Source organism: Melanotaenia boesemani, chromosome 7 (assembly GCF_017639745.1).
Source record: "Melanotaenia boesemani isolate fMelBoe1 chromosome 7, fMelBoe1.pri, whole genome shotgun sequence".
Taxonomy (NCBI): domain Eukaryota; kingdom Metazoa; phylum Chordata; class Actinopteri; order Atheriniformes; family Melanotaeniidae; genus Melanotaenia; species Melanotaenia boesemani.
In genome coordinates, this window is record NC_055688.1 from 4,115,714 (window position 1) to 4,133,506 (window position 17,793).

General features: G+C 40.7%; 1 long non-coding RNA gene across 1 annotated transcript; it reads left to right on the forward strand.

The window, feature by feature from the left end:
- The first annotated feature begins 277 nt into the window (after positions 1-277).
- Positions 278-16,412, forward strand: LOC121643330. Its single transcript, XR_006011099.1, has 3 exons — positions 278-363; positions 1,374-1,375; positions 16,401-16,412. It is a non-coding gene; the product is annotated as an uncharacterized LOC121643330 (long non-coding RNA).
- The last annotated feature ends 1,381 nt before the right edge of the window (positions 16,413-17,793 follow it).

The following is a 17,793-nucleotide window of genomic DNA, read 5'->3' on the forward strand; positions in this document are numbered from 1 at the left end:
TGCTCGTTTGTTGATCTTTGACTGTTCCTGATTTGAAAAGAAGTGGCTTCATCATCATGTCCAGGTCTAAATAGAGGTCTCTTAGCAACATAGTAGTGATAGTGATGTTTTTATGATGAAAATTTATTTTATGATAAATAATGCTGTTATCATGGATCATTGTGGATTTACCAGATCTAGTCTCTGACTAAACACTACATTTTGTGGCTGGATTGTAAACCTCCTGGATGGGATATAAATGCCTGTAAAAGTTCTGTAGATCAACTTAAGGGTAACAATCCATGACAGTTTAACCCCATAAAGCTACACACTACCACTCCTGAGACATTGGTGATGATAGAAGAGATACCACTCGGGGGTGCCGTTTTAAGGGTTAATCAGAACCAAATCAGACTTTTCCCACCTGAAAAAATATCTCGAATAAAGGGACTAATAGCATCCTGATTTCAAAAATTTTCATTTGTTTTAAGTTTTAACCTGGTTCTCTCTAAAAAAAATTGCTAAGAGAACTACAACGATGTTTGAAAAGTACTGTATGAAAAAACTTGCCTTTAATAACCCAGAAACGGACCTATTGTGGAAAAACGTCAAAGCAAAAGACAAATGTGTGTGATTGAGTGAATAGATTCAGATAAAGACATAGATGTAAGCAGCTGTTCAGGCAGTTATGAACAGTGTGTTTCATACAGAAACAAGGTCCTTTCCACCCTCTGGCCAATTCTGGCATGTCACACTTCCTGTTAGCAAGTAAAACTTTTGACCTAAAATAACTGCAGGATATCCCAGCTTTTCTTCTCTAACGTACCAAGCTGTCTTTCAGCCGGTCAGTACAGTTGAGTGCAGTAATTAATCCATGCGGGGAGCTTGTTGTTTGTGGAACATTTCTTCCTCACCTGTGGCTCTTTTCTGTGAACTGCATAATCCCTTTGCTAATAATATATAAAGAGAAGCTTTTTTAAGTACATGCTTTCATAAATGCACAGAAACACTGGACAAGATGGTTGCTCTCATGAGAATACTGGATTTTTCGCTTTCAAATACCTGGAATTAACTGTTTGCTGGTTTTATAGAACCATGCTGATCTGAAAGCTGCAATCAACATGAAATAAATGGAGGGAATTTGAAAATATTGTTAAAATTTGACTTATTTTTCTCCAGAAACTTCAGGTTGTTCAGAATATTTTCTAAAAGGATAGTTCATTAACTGTAAACATCTTGATATGAAGAAGAAGATCCACAAGAGGGTCAGACGCATTGCAGCTGACCCCACCCACCCGGGTTTGTACCCTTTCCATTAGGAAAGCTGTACAGGAACATTAAAAGCACCACAAAAAGACTTAAGCTATGTCCAAACGGCGCCCAAGCTGGTTCAGGAGTGAGAATGGCGGCAGAAACTGGGAGAAAGGCTTCATCATCCCTACGAAACCGCTGTAATACATACTATACTTGTACGTTGGCGATGGCGCCGAGGATGGCTGCTGCATTATTTACCATTATTTATTCCTTATTTATTCTTCTTATTATTAATTTTTTCTTAGTTATGCAACCTGCTAAAGTGAGCCCTATCATACAGTATGATAGAGATAAACTATTATACAGGTCAGTATATCAGGTCGGTGGTGGAAAAAACTTTTTATCGCAGCCACCACTGCCACCAGCTTACAATGGGGAATCTCCATGGAGGCACCTACCTACTGTTGTACCTGAGTGGCGGAGGTAAAGAGGGTCATGTGCTAGAGTCCTGGTCCTGGTTTAACTTATTAAACATGTGCCGATTGTATATGTGTCTTATGAGTAAATTTTTCAGACGGTGGGTTTATTGTAACTCGTGTTCTGCTTTTCAGACGTTGCTGCAGCTCATTGAACCTCCTCACCGTCTGGCTGGTCCGGAGCAAAGCTGATAACTAGTGGGAAAAGATTGTTCTCAATTTTACCGATGAGCAGTGGACAGAGAATTTCTGTATGTCCAGGGAGACATTTCAATCTGTGGCTGCCTGAAGCTGCACTGGAGAGGATGGACACAACCACCTGCTGCAGATACTGAAGGAGATGGAGAACAGCCTGGATGTTTTACCTCCTGCCTTCCAGCTAATCACTACACACCTCTTCATAATAAGCATCATGTTCTGGAAGTTCCACAGACAGAACATACATGTATACATGATGTACACATTTAAAGAGAAAATGTTCCATAGAAAACGCATCATTTCATTTTTTTTTTTTTTTTTGTGTTATGTGTAAAATAAAGATCTCATCATCTGCTTTAAGCTTTGTGTGTTTTATGGAATCATCAGTAGAAAGGTGGAGGAGAAATCCGTCACTGAAGGGTTGGTTGTGACTGAGTTATGGTTTAGAATTATGAGGACATAGTCACACAGATTTAGCGTATATGAAGGTAAAAATATAAAAAGGGTGGTGAAATGTTTACAGGTGTGTAATTTGTGTCAGATCTTGGTTAAACATGATAAACTTCGTTCTGTGATATGGAGCATATTATAAAGTTGATAAACTAATGTAATTTACACCCAGGGATAAGACTTAAAATGTAGCGACCAAAGATGGATTATTTAATATTTCATAGCTGTGATAAGTTAATAACTACTCAATATTTTTATTAGCTAATATTTTATAGATGTGGCCAAAGCACATCTAACAGACACAAACAGAATACTTCAGACTCTTTACAAAGTCATTTATTTTTTTTATAGTGAATACAGCAGAGCAAAAATAACTATTTACATGTGTGTATATGCTCTGCATATCACACTGGCTTTTCCTGCCGCACGCAGGAGTCATTTGCTGCGGCTTTGCCCGAGTAAACATGTCGGTGGTACAAACTGTCCAATTTACTGTTTGTTCGGTTCGTCCCGCTCCGGTTGTCGTGGTCCTTAATTTATTTGTAGTCTTGTGTGAGTTTTCTACGTGCACTGCTTCGCGTTATCCCGCGTTCTCTGACTGAGAGCTGATCGTCAGGAATATTTTTATATCAAAACCTCTCTGAAAATCCTCTGTGGCGTAGACGGTCAGAAGAGCTTCGACCTCCTCGTCGGTCCATTTATCGCTTGCTCTGTTGTTGTTTTTGTCCGTATGTGCAACCGTGTTTTTTAAATGTGGCGGGGACACAAAATGCGGAAATCTGGCAAGGGGCGTAGCTACCAGTCACCTACGTCATGAGGGTTCCTATAGAACCCCGCTCAGACCCTGCCTCGGAGCAGGAGCTAAAATGGTTATAGGAACTGGGGGCTTTGGTCCCGAGTTCCTGTATGTCGGAATGCGCAAAAAAAAGGCCTGGTTCCTGAAAAGGTTATAGGAACTGCAAAAGGTTCCTACAGTCGGAAAGAGCCTTTTGTCTCCACATGGTCATAGTGCCCCAACCCATCAGCCCTCCCCCACTCCGGGGTCCTCCTACATTCAACATTTCTGAGTTTAACTGCTTGTTCGCAACCTGCTCATGTTGCTGTGTCTTCTTTTCAGGCAGCAGTCAGAGATGCTTTGAAATAATCTGAATCATCCCTCTTTTTTCTGGATTGGTAAAAATTAAAAATTTAATTCCCATTTGTGTAATTTCAAATGATCCCACCCTGTCAGCTTGTTAACACTCTTGTGAGATTTCACTGATGCACAGCTGATAAATAAGGCCTCACCCTGATAAGACCAGACCAGCGGAAGCAAGAATCTGTGACCACAGAAATCAAAGTAGAGCTCACTGCAGAACAGATGTGGGTATTTAAAATATTTTTTTATATCAGGACATGATTGTCTATTTGGACTTACTGCATACATGTGCTGCTAACATTCGCTGACCATTATGTCAGGCCCACCTTGTTAGAACCAGGTTGGAACTCCATTTTCCTTCAGAACTGCCTGAACCCTTAAAACTCTGCTAGAGTTTTACCAACCAACCAGCACTGTGACATTTATTGTTAAGCATTTCTCAGAAACGGTAGGATATAACTCTACAGGAGGTTTACAATCCAGCCACTAAATGTAGTTTTATTCAGAGACTCTATCTGGTAAATCCACAATGATCCATGATAACAGCATTATTTATCACATTTCACCATAAAAACATCACTATTACTACTATGTTGCTAAGAGACCTCTATTTAGACCTGGACATGATGATGAAACCACTTCCTGTCAGACTTTCCACCAATCAGAGAGCTTAGATTGACGGTAACGTCCAATCAGGAACCGCCAAAGATCAACCAGTGAGCAGAAAGTTCTATGTGTGTGTGAAAAGAAGAAAAATAATGCTCCTCTATGGCTGGAATAAAGCCAAGAAGACGTTTCTGATGCACGGTGGCGCCACAAAGCAGCTGAGCTGGAGTTGGTTTAGTGAGGATAGCAGGTAAATAGTAGCAGGAATAACTGGAAATGAGGAAAAAGTGGAAACATGGAAATAGTTTCTGTTGTGTGTTTGTTTTAATAACAATATTTTTTCTCCTGAAAGCCAAGACTTGAGAGAATAATGTACAGATGAGAAAAGGCTTGGTCACTGTTGATCTGTGTTATTTCTACAAAGTTCTGTTAGTAACAAATTCTGCTTTCTTGGTTTGGTTGGCCTTTATGCTGCTATATCAAGAGGCTTGAAAAGAAGTGGAAGAAAGATGGGCTACAGGTCTCATGTAAAAGTAAAGGCTGCTAAAAATAAGTATTTGTCTGAAATTTTTGCTGCTAACTCACATAATTCTCGTGTTCTTTAAAACACATTGAACTTCATTTTAAGTGCGAATGAACCTGACCCTTTGCAAGCCTCGAACAAGACTTTGTTGATAAAGTTGTTAATATTAGAGCTCTGATTACACTGCCTTCCACTGATTCATCTACATTAGTGTGCATTTCAGGCTTGCTTGACCAATTCCAGCCAGTTCTTCACACTAGTTTAGAGAAGTTTGTGTCTAGTATGAATCCATGTGGTTTTCCATGTGACATTGTTCCTCCTCATTTGCCTAAGGAGGTCTTTCCCACCGTGGGACCTTTTACCCTAAGCTTAATTAATTTCAGTCAGACATCTGGCCAGGTACCAAAGGACTTTAAATGGTAAATGGACGCTTCTCCAGTCAGTTTGACCACTCAAAGCGCTTTACACTACTTATCACATTCACCCATTCACACACACACACACACATTCACACCCCAATAGGCACATCAGGAGGCAACGTGGGGTTAAGTGTCTTGCCCAGGGACACTTCAGCACGTAGTCAGTGGAAGCCTGGAATCGATCCGCCTACCTTCCGGTTGAAAGACGACTGCTCTTCCTCCTGAGATACAGCCGCCCACTTTAAGCACGAGGTTGTTCATCCTCTGCTAAAGAAATCTAGTCTCTTCATTTATTTATTTATTCTTACACAGTCCTTTTGTAGTTGTTGTCCCAATTGCCATCAAGACAGTGTCCATTTCCTGCAACTCTGTGTGCACCTAGTTAATAGTGGTGATCATGTCCCTCTGCACCTGCAGGACTGGGTCTCTGGCCTCATCCTCTCCAATTAAAGCTGCAGCACCACCCATCCAGCTGGAACACTCAATAAACTGCTATCAAGATCAGGTGTATCTGTACATATTTATTTTATAAATTAAAACAAAAGACGACATTACCGACATCATTACTGTCATCTAGCAGATGCTTTTCTCCAAAACCATTTACTGTGGGCTGCAGCGTCTTGTCTAAGGCCCCGACTGGAAGGTGTCACTGTTCATCACTGTGGGATTCAAACTTCGATCTCCTGCATGGCAGACGGATGCTTTACCGACTGAGATATCCAGCCGCACGTTGATTCTGACTTATAAACAGAAACAGGCGTGGGATGTGCGTGGCTTTGATAAATCCGATGTCACAATCAAAACTGCGCCCTTGGTCAATATCCAATGAGACAATGAGAGATGATTTTTCTTTTCTTTTCTTTTTTTTTAATTGTTATTTAACTTAACACGGTTTTACTTGGGTGGATATGAGTTTTGAGGCAAGACAGGTGAGACATTTTCAGACTATGTCTTACAAACGTAAAGCATAAAGGCCTTCTTTTGACTCTGGTTCAGTGAATCTTGGTCATAGTGAGATGAAACTTCCAGCTGTGGAATCTGTGAGATGAGAGCTTTCAGTAGAGGAGCCGTTTGTTCGTGTTCATGGGGAAACATCATCTGTGTTTATGTATTTTTCAGACTTTGTGTAACAGGTCTTTTATTTGTTGTCTTAACTGTGTTTGTTGGTGATAGAAATGGTTTTAATGAGCTGGTAGCTGAGATTCTGGACTTTCTGCGGATACCACACATGTTTATAGTTACATCTACAGACCTGACGTTACACCTGGAAGCGAGATGTTAACCCTTAACTCCCTGTAGTGGAGGCTGCAGGTGCAGTCAAGCTAAAAATGAAAGTTTAGAAAAATTATAGGCCAGAAATGTGGATAATGAAGCAGCGAAGGTGCATGGATGGAAGTTATTGTGCATATTGTGAATATTTCTCTCTCCTCACCATCTAGAAGCTGTGAGATTCTCATCCTGCTTTCTGTCTGTTCACCTGATGCTGATATTCATCACATATTGTTCCTTCTGTGTTTAGAAGGAAGCAGCTTCACAGCTTTAAATTCATCCTGCTGACTTTTTACCTTTTAGTTAGTAAATCCTGAACATTTCATCCTTCTTTCTCATAAATATTTGATTTTATAAATAAATATCAAGGAATATTTTAACTGTTTCTGTTTAAAGAGAAAACTGCTGCTAAATCTGTTTATGTGTTTAGTGCAGGGGTCTGCAGCCTTTCCAATCCAAAGAGCCATTTTTCCCTCAGCCAGCTAAATAAAACTGCTTTAGAGATGCAGATGTTACAAGACTTTTTGAAGAAAGACAACTTATAATTTTTGATAAATATCTACTATAATAATAATAATAATGGATTAGATTTATATAGCGCTTTTCAAGGCACCCAAAGCGCTTTACATTGTGTGAATCCATTATTCATCCACTCCTCACTCATACCTGGTGATGGTAAGCTACATGTGTAGCCACAGCTGCCCTGGGGCAAGCTGACGGAAACGTGGCTGCCAGTCTGCGCCTACGGCCTCTCCGACCATCACCGAACATTCATCCACACATTCATACACCAGCGATGCCAACACTGGAGGCAAGGAGGGTTAAGTGTCTTGCCCAAGGACACAACGACAGATGACTGCGGGAGCGGGAATCGAACCGCCGACCTTCCGATCCTTGGACGACCTGCTCTACCGCCTGAGCCACTGCCGCCCCAATTCCTATAGGAAATGTGTTGTCATCTTTGAAAAACCACATTTTTTATTTCTAATTTTAGGTTTTAAAATAAAGAAAAATATTAAACTTTTGCAAAAAGAGAATAGACGGACTTTCTTCTATGGGATGTAGATATTTGTGGCAAATGATGTATAAAAAATAATAAAATAAATAAATAAATAAAGTCTATAGTTTCCAACCTAATAACAAAACAATATATAAAAAAAATATTAGTGGTATTTTTAGAGTTATCATGTTGTGGAAATTCAATTAAAGTATCCCATAAATCAATAAAAGTTGCTAAAAACCTGTATTTGTTATTCTATATATATTTAAAAACATTAGTTCTTTAGCATGTTTAGCCATGTATTAAAAGTCATTGTGAAAGGTCCAGAGGGCCACTTGCAGCTCCGGAGCCGCAGGTTGAAGCCCCCTGATTTATTGCTTGAAAACCAGAATTTACTGCATTTTCTTCATATAGCAGTAGCTATCTTCTTTTAGAGGAAAAGGACATTTTGCACAAACAATGAGATTAAAAATTTCAGTTGTTGCTCAGCACTAATAAATAAATATGTTATGGTTTGGTAAACTACATCTATTGATACATTCATTTTACATATCCTGAAAACATCATGTCTGCATGCTGACTGGGATTTAAAGATTCAGCTGCTACAGGTTGGTTCATATATCTATTTAAAAAAAAAAAAACAGGTGAATCAAAAATAGCAAGCAAGAAATGGCTTGAGGTTTTAAGGGTAGAATATGTGACAGTGGTACAAAGGGACTAAATGGAAAAGAAACCATGTGTGTACATGACAATGTTAGCAACATGATGTTTCCTCCAGAACTGCTTATGGTGCATTTCCACTGGGTGTGTGTGTCGCGTTCCGGCTGTGTTGCAGTTTCGTTCCAACCTTCATGGCGGGTCGATCCACACCGGGAGCGTCTCAGTTGCTGAGCACCCACGAGTGCAGTCCGCCTAGCTGGATCCGTGAGATCACAAAATCACAGGAAAACTAGAGAATCTTGTAATTCTGCACTTCCAGGATAAACGTCTTGTCGTGCATGATGAAAAATAAATACTGAGACACCCTGACCAGTTAATGTCGTAATGGTTACATGGTTCAGTATGCGCAAATCTGCACGTGTGCTTTTATTTTGAAACTTACCAGAAGCTTTTACACTGCTCCTGTGTCTGATTTTCTGCCTGCCCCTATCTGAACGGCCTATTTGACGCATTCTGGATGCGTTCTCCGTCAAAAAAAGTCTTGACATGTAACTCCTCCTCTGGTCCGTGTTAGCCACATTAGCCAGCTGCCTCTGCTGCTGTTCGCAGCCCTTTTAGTCAGTAGTTTGGTTTACCGGGTGCTTCTGGGACACCTCTGACACGATAGAGGGAACCAACTATTAACAAAAATGGCTGTGAATAGCTGCAGAGGCTGCGGCCTCATATACACACACCTGGTATAAATTGGGGGTTAATTCTGTGCTGGTTAAACCAGGCCACATTGGTACTAAGGGGCCCAAAGTAGGACAAGAAAATCTCCCCCCACCATTACACCAGCAGCAGCCTGAAGCGTTGATCCGAGGCAGGATGGATCCATGTTTTCATGATGTTTCCAGCAGATTCTGAGCCTAGCATCTGAATGTGGAGCTGAAATGGAGACTCATCAGACCATCAACGTTTCTCCATCTTCTATTGTCCAGTGTTGGTGAGTGTGTGTGAATTGTAGCCTCAGTTTCCTGTTCTTAGCTGACAGGAGGCACCCGGTGTGTCTTCTGCTGCTGTAGCCCATCTGCTTCAAGGCTGGACGTGTTGTGTGTTCAGAGATGCTGTTCTACAGACCTTGGTGGGAACCAGTGCTTATTGGACTCCCTGTTGTCTTTCTATCACCAGTCTGCCCATTCTCCTCTGACCTCTGACCCCTGACATTAACCAGACACTTCTATTGCCACTTACTAGATTAAAGACAAACGTAAACATTAATTCTTCATTTATCCTTTATTACAACTACATTTGTTGTTGATTATTAATGATAAGCATTTTCTCCATCCTCAGTCTAAGTGCTTATCATTCATGTGTCGATTGGTGTCCTTGGAGACAATTTTTCTCTTTTCTTTTAATCAACATGAAAGAAATGGCTGATGGGAAAGCAGTTTCACAGCAGGTTGTGAAACTGTCATTAACAGAGTAATTATCCAATTTCTATCAACCACCAAAACTCCACATTAGATAGAAGAAGAGAAACAGTCAGAATCAGTGAAAGTAAAAGGCCATCCTCACTGCTGAGTGAACCTGTTCACTCATATGGCAATAAAAAACCTTTCTGATTCTGATTTCTGATTCTGATTCCACAGGAATTCAGATGGTCAGTGTCAGCCGGGGCTGTCTGATCAGAGGTAGGTGGAGGGGTTACAGGGTGCATGCACTCCAGGATAGTCCACTAGCCTCAGTACGATTGAGTTTACGCTGCATACTCAAACGAACAGGATCTTTTAAACAACGTGTTCCACTCCCCACCAGAAGAGGTGTTGAATCAAGAATTACTGAAGGAGAAGATGAGACAACAAACAAAGAAGAAAACCGGTTCATCTATTGGTTAATGCAGAACAACTTGTGCTTCCGTCAGAGTAAAACATGGAGCAGCTTTAGGTCTACATTTCTATCAGAACTTTTACTGAGTTATTCAACTCCCATCTAGAGCTTCCAATCCCACACGTGTGCCGTTGTGGTCGCTCCTAAACCGTGGAACTCTTTGCCGTTACAGGTTAGAGACGCCCATCACTCTCCATTTTTAAAACCCACCTGAAGACCCATTTTGATGACCTGGCCTTCAATCTAGCATGAGTCTTGATTTCTTGTTTTAATTGTTTTAATGTTTGTTTTATTATTTTATCATTTTACTGCTACTGTTATTTTTTATGTTTATTTGAAGCTTTTGAATGTGGCATAACAGTAGAAGTTCAGCATAAATTGTGATTATTTCTAGATGGAGACGCTTCAACTGATTTGAATTTCTCAGTGATATGCACTGTCAGACAACATGACCAGAACTCCGTACAAATATCTTACTTTAGAGGTTGTCTGGAATGTGAGAATTGCAACAACTCCTAAATACAATAAGAACTTCATGAGTTCTGAAAAATTCATGTTTGCTGTCCATCTGACCAATTTGCCACTGATTTTAAGAGACTTGTATTTTAACTTAATCCAGTCAGTGGATAAACCTACATACCATCTTGGGCACACCTTGGACCTCATTTCTTTCAATCTCCCTTTGAGATTTTTGAGATTGCCGTCTCAGATCATTCACTGATTCTTTTCGAATTTGTAGCCCCCCCCCCTACCAGTCAGCAAGCCTGGACAACACTGAGACATTTAAAGGTATAACACTTTCATTAAACACAAACTCATAAGGCCACCAGGAACTAAGGCAGAGTCTAAGTGCTACTAGGGGGTGCTAGCTCCTCCCCCAACTACCCCTGCCCTATAAAACAACCTCTCACATTAAAAGCACATTACGCACTGAAAACACATGCAATAAAAAAAGTCCATACCACTGCAACCAGTTTCCAAAAGACAAAACCACACAACATGCAACAAAAACCTGGTAACCACACAACAGGTAGGCAGATGTCACTATCAGCTGGAGCCATTGAGTGGCCTTCCCTCTTGCAGCAGCCAAACTCCAGACCGCAGGTTAACAGTTAAACACAAAAAATAAACAAGAAAAAAAAAAACTTGTACTTGTCAGACTGCCCTTGACCAGTACAATAAAAAAAAACAAGGGAGTCTCAATACCTGACACTGGGGTATATCCCCACATGCTCCTGATCCTGCTCCTGATCCTACTCCGTTCCCACCGCGGGATCCCCAGGATGACTTCAGTCTGCCAGGGATTTCCCCGCAGCACCTGGCTCCGCTGCTCCGTTCTCCCTTGGAGGAAGTGAAGGTGGAATTACTCCCAATCACGCACAGCACTCAGGATTTGCGAGCCCATGCTACCGACAGGAATAAAGGACATTCCTTTAACTCACAGCACCATAGCAGTATGGGTCTCAAATCTACAAATTGTCTACTGGATGTTGTTCCTGTAAGAGTGCTGAAAATGGTTTTAATACTGTAGGACCTAGTCTTGTTGTTCTTATCAATACCTGCCTTAGTCTAGAAACCATCCCAGCTGCTTTTAAACATGCCATGGTTAGGCCTTTCCTTAAAAAGCCTAATCTTGACTCCTCAGTTTTATCAAATTTTAAACGTGTTTTCCACCTGTCCTTTCTGAAAAACAACTCTGTTCCTGAGAAATTTCAATCTGGGTTTAGGTCTCGTCATAGCACTACATCGCTAAAGGTGCAGAATGATATTGCATTGTCTGTTGATGCCATATGTCCTGTTGCCTTTGTGCTGTTGGATCTTACAGCTACCTTTGACATCCATGGCATGGCACTTGAGTGGTTCATGTAATATTTGTCCAATAGAATGTTTTCTGTGATGATTAGTCAAGTGTCTTCTTCTTGTGCTTTGCTCTCCTGTGGGGTTCCACAAGTTTCTCTATTTTGTTTTCCTTATACATGTTACAGCTTGAGTTGATCATAGCCAGACACAAAGTTTCTTTTCATTGTTATGCAGAGGATTTGAAAATCTATCTGCCACTGAAGTACAGTAACACACGACAGTGGTTGGCCCACAATTTTCTACACGGAAATGAGCACCAAACTGAATGTATTGTGTTTGATGACATAGTATCAATATTGATTTGCCACCTTGCCTTTAACACCAATACTAGCTGTCAGGAATTAGGAATAATATTTGATAGCTATTAGGAGTGATAATAGATAATGTTGTCATGACAAGTTTTTTTCAGATACATCTTTTGGCCAAAGTTAAAATGTCCTTGAAAAAGCTATCTATGCTCTAATTAGCTCAAGATTAGAAGATTAGATTATTGTAATGCACCATATGTTGGTGTCTCCCAGTCTTCCCTTAGCTGCCTTCAGCTGGTGCAAAATGCAGCTGCCCGGCTTTTAACTGGCACCAAGAGAAGGGAGCACATCACTCCTATCCTTTACTCCTTCCACTGGCTTGCAGGCCTTTTTAGAACTGATTTTAAACTTTAGTTTGTTTTTAAAGCTCTTAATGGCCTTGCCCCATCTTATTTATCTGTGATGCTAACTGTTCGTGAGTGTGGCAGGGCTCTGAGGTCATCTAACCAGCTATTGCTGGAAGTGCCCAGGTCCAAATTTAAACATTGGTGTGACCGAGCCTTTTCAGTTGCCGCACTCAGGCTCTGGAATAAGCTCCCAACTGACATGCTTCTCATCACGGAGCTGGGCCTTTTTAAATCTCAACTTAAAACTAGGATGGCTTTTAACACCCTGTAGAACGGTGACACTTCTATTTTTATTTCTTTTTTATTTTTTGTGCTGTAATTATTTATCTTACTTTTACTTATATACTTGTTTTCTGTTTCTGTATACTTGTTTTAATTGTTTTAATTGTTGTTTTAATCTTGTGTAAAACACTTTGGTTTACCAGTGAGTTGTTGTAAAGTGCTATACAAATAAAGCATGGTCTGTTGTGTTCTCTAGAAGCCTTTAGGATGTTTCCTGCTTCTTTCCAGGTGTAGCAGTGGTTTAGTTTCTCTGTTTCTCTTTGACTGCAGTTGTTGTAGTTTGTTTTCTACTCTTTGTTCTTCTTTTGTCTGTCTTTTCTCTTCCTAATTCTCCTCTATCCACTTTTTTCCTTTTTTCAGTTATAAGCACAAAACACATCTTAAAAGAATAATAAAGAATAACATTTAACATTTAAGGGGAGCCCCATATCCAGAAGGCTCCTCGTAGCAGAGTAAATTTGTTCGGCACAACACGGCAGTCAGACCATCATTCTGCTGTCATGATGCTGGACAGAACAGGTTAAAAATAAAATAGATGGCTTAAAGTAAAAGCAACCTTATCAGAAGCAAAGAATATTTATAAGTGACCACAAAGGAAACCTATATCACCTACAAATCTTTACAGATATGCAGCAGTTGTGATACATGGGCAGAATCATGTGTCTACTGGGGGATGGTGACACTAGAAGAGCAAGAATTTACTCATTATGAATTTACTAATTATTCAAAGAAAATTTTGCAGCATCTGGTGTCTGGTAGGCAGGGAACTGCCTTCACAATAACTACTGTAAACTCCCTCGGGAGATAAAAGTCAGAACCTCTAAATCAGAGTACAGCTTGTGTCAATGATCCTGATGTTACTGGACCAGACGTGCAGGTAAACATAGAGCTCCTCTGCCCTGCTCTTAGCCGAGTCTCTGTCTCTGTCCTGTCGGGATCAACGGGTGAAGCCTGTGACAAAAATAACACTGCAGTTCCGTACGAAGATGTTTGTGGCCATCAGTAACTCCAGTTTTTTCATTTTGAGGGTGATGAATTTGAGAGGAAGATGCTCGGTAGTGCTGGCCTGTGCAGTTGTTTATGTAGCCGAACATCTGCACCTGACCGACATCCACCCTTTCAATTCTTCTCTCTCCACTGCCTCTGTCACTTGCTGGGTGGGCTGACCATCCACAGAGAGCCGGATGGTTTCACAATGACCTTCAGGATGTTGAATTTCTGGTTAAAGTGATTGTGGTTTTGCAATAGTCCAGAAACAAACAAACGAAAACTAACAAAAACAAGCACCAGACTGGAGTGCTAATGGCCGTTGCACCCGCCGCTTCGCTGCCATCTTAATCTAATGTGAAACAGCTAAATTATGATTAAACATAGTTTTACAGAGCAATATCTAATCAAATTCTGCAGCTTTACATCAACCATATACAATACAAGATACATATACAGTACATTTTATATAGTATACCATATACAGTACATTTTATACAGTATACCATATACAGTACATTTTATACAGTATACCATATACAGTACATTTTATACAGTATACCATATACAGTACATTTTATACAGTATACCATATACAGTACATTTTATATAGTATACCATATACAGTACATTTTATACAGTATACCATATACAGTACATTTTATACAGTATACCATATACAGTACATTTTATACAGTATACCATATACAGTACATTTTCCTATTAGATTTAATGGGAAGGTGTGTTCAAACTGTTACTATATCATCATCATCTTCATCATTCATTCAGTCATCTGATATGAATATAAGTTTAGCCACTTTTGATGGATGAGTATGAAAAGGTTATTGAAGTTAGTGTGGTGAGCTACTCCAGAAATATATGATGCAACTTTGCAGCACAACCAATTTTGTTTCCATCTATTTTTCCACTTATCGCCCCTCAGCAGTTTGCCACTGTGGGCTGGTTGCGCACCTTTCACATTAGTGCCACCCCCTAATGCCTGTGCAAAGTTCATCCCAACCACCAAAGTTACAACAAAAATGCATAGGTTTGCACAGATTTATCTGCACTGTCAACAGTGGAAATTGCAGGTGGGAAGTGGCTTTGGCTGTTTTAGAGTAGTGGGCAGACTGTTGCGGAATTTGTTCACACAAGCTAAGCTAGCTTATGTTCGTGTCTGTGTGCCCCAGTGCTAATGGCCTCTTTGACTACCACACATTCACAAGTCTGTGATAACAAAGTTTTCTATTGTGTCATATCACAGATGTGAAGATAGTAAAGGAATGATCTACTTTCAGTTATCAGACCCCTCACTGTGAATGAATGATTAAATTTATTGTCACTGCCAACAATTACATCAGCAATCATTGGCAGTGAAATTCTTAAATCCCAGGCTCTCCTAACAATGCTAAAAAAAATATAAACCACAATAAAAAAAGTCAAACACAAAAAGCAAGAATACAGTAACAATAAATTATACAGTAAAATATGTAATAAGCAATAAGAAGATGCTGTTATTTAAAGGTGGCGTTGCTGCTGACAGCATTTAGAAGTCTTATGGTCTGTGGTATGAAGCTGTCCCTGAGCCTGGTGGTAAAGGCTTGAATGCTGCAACACGATTGGACGGACCGCTGCTGAATGGTCCACGCCACTGGTCCATGACACTTCAATTTCTGTCTGTAGGAAGGCAGCAGCAGAACTGAGGCGTGATCAGAATTCCCACAAGGAGATTGAGGGAGGGCTTTATACGTGTTTGCGTAAGGGGTGTAAACATGATCGAGTGTGTTCTTGCCACACGTAGAACAGCTGATGTGTTGGTGGTATCTCGGCAGGACTTTGCTCAGGTTGGTGCTGTTAAAATCCCCGGCTACAATGAACGCAGCCTCCGGCCATGAAGTCTCTGCCCTGTCGATAACTTCAAACAGTTCCTCCATGGCCTCGTTGGTATGAGTGTGAGGCGGAACATTCACTTACTGTCATGACAACCGATGTGAACTCACGCTGAAGATAATAAGGCCGGCATCCGATCATAAAGTGGTCCAGGTTCTGGAGTACAGCCCGTAGAAATAATTCTCCCACATCTGAGCACCAACTTGTAGTTCACCATGAAACAGACACCACCTCTTTCCTGAATGTATAGTCCAGACTGGCCGAAAACCGGAGAGTCCCTCGGGAACAATGGTGTTAGTCCGGGATCGAGAGGTTGTACCATGTTCCGTTACAGATGTTAATCTCCCGTTGAAAACGCCATCTGCTCCGACTTTCATCCAGCTTGTTGTCCAATGACTGAACATTTGGCAGAACGAATACTCCGGTAGTGAGGAGTTGAAATAGCTGACTTTGTTCGTGTCATTCATTCATATTTCTCTTCTTTCTCAGCAGGAATCCCTGGATTAGAGTTCTGCTGCTGGTTGACCCCTCTTTCCTGTCCTCTACACCCCCAACTGGTGCAGGAAGATGTCTGTTCTTCCTGGATCTGGTCTTGAAGGAGGTTTTTCCATTCTGGTTCTGACAGAGGGTTTCCTTCCCGGTCCTAGTTTGGATGGAGGTTTTCCTTCCTGGCTGTGGTTCTGATGGAGGTTTTCCTCTCCACTGTCTCTTCATGCAGCTCAGGCATGGAGGATTGACTCAGAGAAGAAGCGCTGATCCAGTCCTTTGGCTTCCTAAGCGCGGTCATATTGATATAAACTGGTTTATATGAACAAAGTTATTTTTAAACTGAACTAATGTGGATTATATAATGGATTTTTTTTCTGGATTTGATCAGTCTTCCAGTGACCCAGCAGATGCTCCTCGCAGAATTTTTTTTTTTCCCTTTCATGTCCCTATTAGCCTTGATTGAGCTACAAGCCACCACTTCCTGAATCCGGCCCAGCTAGTTGCTCTCCTACCCATCCAAGTCCTATTTGCTGGCTTATTTGGTAAAAAACTGGATTATTCATAGTCACATGATTTATGGTCACACAATGTGTGAATGCATTCATTTCACTCAGCAATCTGGTGTCTGATGGAGGTTTTCCCTCCTGGTTCTGGTTTATGGCTTCTGGATATCTGGGCCTGGTGCTTGTTGCAATTTTGCGACTTTGGCACCTAAAGGGTCAAATGAGCTTTTGGTCCAGAGGAGACGGCACTGTTTCTGGTTCCTGTTCACATCTAGCTTCTTCTTTGCATGATGGAGCTTTAACCTGGATTTCAGAGTGAACTGTGTTTATAGACAGTGATTTCTGGAAGTCTTCATGAGTCCATGCAGTGGTTTCCAGTAGAGAATCATGTCTCCTTTTAATACCGACCACGTGTTCCTGCCATCAATTTCACAAACTGCGTTTTTCGCAAACTATAAAGCAATTTTCTCTAAACAATTCGACAAAGTTCAGTTGCGTTTTGCAGGTGTTTTCCGTGAATGGTGTTTAGCGCGTAGCCGTTATTCTGCTTAAAAATCTTGTCCTGCGAGACTCCACTTTGAGTAGGAAGGAGATTTCTAATTCTTTGTAAAACTGCATTTCGCCGTTGTTTGCTATCAAGGATGACAATTAGATTTTTTTACTTTAAAGGATTTCCGTTCTCCTTCCTGCGGTCCTACTCATGCTGCACCATCTTTACTTGAAAAGAACTGGTCACATGACCCACTACACCATGTCCAGTGAAGCATAAATGCCAGAATTATTACACTGTTTCCATTACACTTTTGCGATATAGTTCCATATCAACACGTCTGGAAAACCACCTCATGAGAACGTAAAAACTCTTATCGATATTTAAAAGTTTTTACTAAATGTAGATGTTTCCATTACCAGTTTTTTTACTGTGATATTTAGCTTTTGTGCAATTCTAGGGGTAATGGAAACAAACCTGCTATCAGCTCATCTTTTCCATCACATGGTAAAATGTCTCAGTTTCTTCATCTGACGTGTTGTTTATGTTCTGCTGGGAATAAAATATGGGTTAGAGGGTTAGGGTTAGATTTGGAAATCATTGCATTCTGTTTTTATTTAGATTTTACTCAGAGTTCTAGTTGTTTTTGAATTGGTGATCAGACACACTGAGTGATCTGATGAGGGGTGACCAGTTAATGCTGCTCATCAGTAAGTGGAACACACAGACACACAGTTGGACAAAAGACCTCCATGGTGGAACCAGATGTGCACACAAAGAGATTTACGATGCCACC